Source organism: Magnolia sinica, chromosome 1, assembly GCF_029962835.1.
Source record: "Magnolia sinica isolate HGM2019 chromosome 1, MsV1, whole genome shotgun sequence".
Lineage (NCBI taxonomy): Eukaryota > Viridiplantae > Streptophyta > Magnoliopsida > Magnoliales > Magnoliaceae > Magnolia > Magnolia sinica.
Genome location: NC_080573.1, coordinates 89,146,500 through 89,151,501, shown reverse-complemented (window position 1 = coordinate 89,151,501; position 5,002 = coordinate 89,146,500). Strand labels below are relative to the sequence as shown.

General features: G+C 32.5%; 1 long non-coding RNA gene across 1 annotated transcript; it reads right to left on the bottom strand.

Moving 5' to 3' along the window:
- Positions 1-374: 374 nt before the first annotated feature.
- Positions 375-899, bottom strand: LOC131251454 (uncharacterized). Its single transcript, XR_009173887.1, has 2 exons — positions 638-899; positions 375-539 (listed from the first exon to the last, which is right to left on the bottom strand). It is a non-coding gene; the product is annotated as an uncharacterized LOC131251454 (long non-coding RNA).
- Positions 900-5,002: the final 4,103 nt, after the last annotated feature.

Below are 5,002 nucleotides of genomic sequence, written 5' to 3'. Positions count from 1 at the left end.
CCGTAGCCATAGACCTATGGCTACGGTTTTATTCTGTAGCACGACCGTAGTCATAGGTGCCGTAACAATAGGTTTTGAACCTATGGCTATGAATTTAATCCATAGCTATAGATTCCAATGCCTATAGATATAATCCGTAGCAATTATATCTGTAGCGAAAACCACAAACAGCTATGAATATTATTTGTAGCTAAAAGTCCGTAGCAATATGCCAAATTTAATAATTCCTACAGCTGTCAGATAACCGACTACGGTCAATATCCGTAGCTATTTTGTACATTAGAAAAAAAAAAATATATATATATATATATGTATATATATATATATATAATCATTTGTTTATTCAATTACCCCCTGCATAATCATTCATTCACTCAATTACAATCCTTCATTTAATCAATTATAATTACAATCAATTACAATCCTTCATTCAATCAATTACAATTACAATCATTCATTTAATCAATTACAATTACAATTACAATAATGCTGAAAATACAAATCTTTGGCTTCATTAGAGAAATTTGCTCTACTTCACCCTGAAATTTCAATGATAAAGAATTGAAAGAGAAGATATATTTTGACAGTATGATATTTTTTTTCACAAGTAAATAGGCCTTTTTCAGCCATCACCCACCTGAAGAATCAAAAACCGATTGTTTTCGAAGTCCACTCCTTTTCCTTTCAATTTCTTAGTGACCTCTGTAAAATTATTTCCACAGTCATTTATGTAGTACTTTGAAGAGTTGTCTCGAAATGCAACTCTAGTAATGACAAAGTCAATTCCTACAACAACTTCATATATTCCATCATCCTACAAATAGTCATAGCATTCATAAATCAGAATGACCATTGGGGGAAAGAAAAATAAAGTGAAAGAAGTGCATCATGTATAACCATTTTCTTTCTTAATGAATTAATAAAAAATCAAAGAGGAATGAAATTGACATAAAAAGAATGGTCGCACCATATGGTTTGTAGGGCCAAAATAAATATCTGGACGATTTCTGCAAGGATGACCATCGGTAGCCACAAGTACCCACTTCCCAATGAATGGTCTCACCATATGGTTTAGGTTATAAGTTTATGTTAATGTCATAGGTTATAGGTTTAGGTTTAGGTTTAGGTTTAGGGATTTGAGAATACATTTACGTTTTAAGTTTAGGTTTAGGTTTTACATTTAGGTTAAGGTTATAGGTTTAGGTTTAGGTTATAAGTATAGGTTATAGGTTTAGGTTTAGGTTAGGTTATATGTTAAGGTTTAGGGAATTGAGTTTAGGTTATAGGTTACAGGTTATAGGTTATAGGTTAAGGTTTAAGTTATAGGTTAAGGTTTAGGTTTAGGTTATAGGTTTAGGTTTAGGTTATAGGTTTGGGATTTGAGAATAGGTTTTGGTTATAAGTATAGGTTTAGGTTAATGTTATAGGTTATAGGTTTAGGTTATAAGTTTATGTTAATGTTGTAGGTTATACGTTTAGGTTATAGGTTTAAGTTTAGGTTTATGGATTTGAGAATACATTTAGGTTTTAGGTTTAGGTTTAGGTTTAGGTTTAGGTTTTAGGTTTAGGCTAAGGTCATATGTTTAGGTTATAGGTTTAGGTTTACGTTATAGGTTATAGCTTTAAGGAATTGAGAATAGGTTAAGGTTTAGGTTTAGGAAATCAGGTTCGGGTTTGGGATCGGGTTTAGGTTTAGGTTTTCAAGTTTAGGTTTAGGTTTGGGTTAGGGAGTTAAGATTAGTATTAGGTGTAGGTTTAGGTTTAGGGATTTGAGAATACATTTAGGTTTTAGGTTTAGGTTATAGGTTTAGGTTTAAGTTAAGGTTTGGTTATAGGTTATAAGTTTAGGTTATAGGTTATAGGTTATATGTTAAGGTTTAGGTTATAGGTTTTGGTTTAGGTTAAGGTTATAGGTTTAGGTTTAGGTTTAGGTTATAGGTTTAGGTTAGGTTTAGGTTTAGGTTATAGGTTATATGTTATAGGTTATAGTTTTTTAGGAATTGAGAATTGGTTAAGGTTTAGATTTAGGAAATCCGTTTCGGGTTCGGAATCGGGTTTAGATTTGGGTTTTCAAGTTTAGGTTTAGGATTAGGTTAGGGAGTTGGGATTAGGATTAGGTGTAGGTTTAGGTTTAGGGATTTGAGAATACATTTAGGTTTTAGGTTTAGGTTATAGATTTAGGTTATAGGTTTAGGTTTAGGTTAAGGTTTGGTTATAGGTTATAAGTTTAGGTTATAGGTTATAGGATATATGTTAAGGTTTAGGTTATTGGTTTTGGTTTATATTAAGGTTATATGTTTAGGTTTAGGTTATAGTTATAGGTTTAGGTTATGGTTATAGGTTTAGGTTAGGTTTAGGTTTAGGTTATAGGTTATAGTTTTTGGGAATTGAGAATTGGTTAAGGTTTAGGTTTAGGAAATCGGATTCAAGTTTGGGATCGGGTTTAAGTTTGGGTTTTCAAGTTTAGGTTTAGGTTTAGGTTAGGGAGTTGAGATTAGGATTAGGTGTAGCTTTAGGTTTAGGGATTTGAGAATACATTTAGGTTTTATGTTTAGGTTATAGGTTTAGGTTTAGGTTAAGGTTTGGTTATAGGTTATAAGTTTAGGTTATAGGTTACAGGTTATATGTTAAGGTTTAGGTTATAGGTTTAGGTTTAGGTTTAGGTTATAGGTTTAGGTTAGGTTTAGGTTTAGGTTATAGGTTATAGTTTTTGGGAATTGAGAATTGGTTAAGGTTTAGGTTTAGGAAATCGGGTTCGGGATCGGGTTTAGGTTTGGGTTTTCAAGTTTAGGTTTAGGTTTAGGTTAGGGAGTTGAGATTAGAATTAGGTGTAGGTTTAGGTTTAGGGATTTGAGAATACATTTAGGTTTTAGGTTTAGGTTTTGGGATTTAAGAATAGTTTTAGGTTATAAGTATAGGTTTAGGTTGGGTTATAGGTTAAGGTTTAGGGATTTGAGTTTAGGTTATATGTTTAGGTTATAGGTTATGGGTTATAGGGTTTAGGTTAGGGTTTAGTTTATAGGTTTAGGTTATAGGTTATAGGTTTAGGTTTAAGTTATAGGTTTAGGTTTAGGTTTAGGTTTTAGGTTTAGGTATAGGCATAGGTTATAGGTTATAGGTTATATGTTTAGGTTAAGGTTTAGGAATTCAGGTTTGGGTTCGGGTTTAGGTTATAGGTTTTAGTTTAGGTTATAGGTTATAGGTTTAGGTTAAGGTTTAGGTTTAGGTTATGGGTTTTGGGATTTAAGAATAGGTTTAGGTTATGAGTATAGGTTTAGGTTGGGTTATAGGTTAAGGTTTTGGTTTAGGTTTAGGTTATAGGTTATAAGTATAGATTTATGTTTAGGTTAAGGTCTAGGTTTAGGTTATAGGTATAGGTTTTAGGATTTGAGAATAAGTTTAGGTTAAGGTTATAAGTATAAGTTATAGGTTAAGGTTTAGGTTTGGGAAATCAAGTTCGGGTTCGGGATCGGGTTTAGGTTTGGGTTTAGGTTTTAGGTTATAGGTTATAGGTTTAGTTTATAGGTTAAGGTTTTGGTTATAGGTTAAGGTTTAGGTTATAGGTTATATGTTATAAGTTTAGGTTTAGGTCTAGGTTATAGATATAGGTTTTGGGATTTGAGAATAGGTTTAGGTTAAGGTTAGAAGTATAGGTTATAGGTTAAGGTTTAAGTTTAGGAAATCGGGTTCAGGTTCGGGATAGGGTTTAGGTTTGGATTTTCAAGTTTAGGTTTAGGTTTAGGTTAGGGAGTTGAGATTAGGATTAGGTGTAGGTTTAGGTTTAGGGATTTGAGAATACATTTAGGTTTTAGGTTTAGATTATAGGTTTAGGTTATAGGTTTAGGTTAAGGTTTGGTTATAGGTTAAGGTTTAGGTTATAGGTTATAAGTATAGGTTTATGTTTAGGTTAAGGTCTAGGTTTAGGTTATAGGTATAGGTTTTGGGATTTGAGAATAAGTTTAGGTTAAGGTTATAAGTATAGGTTATAAGTTAGGGTTTAGGTTTAGGAAATCGGATTTGGGTTCGGGATCGGGTTTAGGTTTGGGTTTAGGTTTTAGGTTATAGGTTATAGGTTTAGTTTATAGGTTAAGGTTTGGGTTTTAGGTTAAGGTTTAAGTTATAGGTTATAGGTTATAAGTATAGGTTTAGGTTTAGGTTAAGGTCTAGGTTTATGTTATAAGTATAGGTTTTGGGATCTGAGAATAGATTTAGGTTAAGGTTATAAGTTTAGGTTATAGGTTACGGTTTAGGTTTAGGAAATCGGGTTCGTGTTCAGGATCGGGTTAAGGTTTGGGTTTGCAAGTATAGTTTAGGTTTAGGGTAGGGAGCTGAGATTAGGATTAGGTGTAGGTTTAAGTTTAGGGATTCGAGAATACATTTAGGTTTTAGGTTTAAGTTTTGGGATTTGAGAATTGTTTTAGGTTATAAGTATAGGTTTAGGTTGGGTTATAGGTTAAGGTTTAGGGATTTGAGTTTAGGTTATAGGTTTAAGTTATAGGTTATGGGTTATATGGCTTAGGTTAGGGTTTAGGTTATAGGTTTAGGTTTAGGTTTCGGTTTAGCTTTAGTTTATAGGTTTAGGTTAGGTAAGGTTTAGGTTATGGGTTATATGTTTTGGGGAGTTGAGAATTGGTTAAGGTTTATGTTAAGGAAATCGGGTTCGGGTTCAGGATCGGGTTAAGGTTTGGGTTTGCAAGTATAGTTTAGGTTTAGGGTAGGGAGCTGAGATTAGGATTAGGTGTAGGTTTAAGTTTAGGGATTTGAGAATACATTTAGGTTTTAGGTTTAAGTTTTGGGATTTGAGAATTGTTTTAGGTTATAAGTATAAGTTTAGGTTGGGTTATAGGTTAAGGTTTAAAGATTTGAGTTTAGTTTATAGGTTTAGGTTATGGGTTATAGGGTTTAGGTTAGGGTTTAGGTTATAGGTTTAGGTTATAGGTTATAGGTTTAGGTTTAAGTTATAGGTTTAGGTTTAGGTTTAGGTTTTAGGTTTAGGTATAGG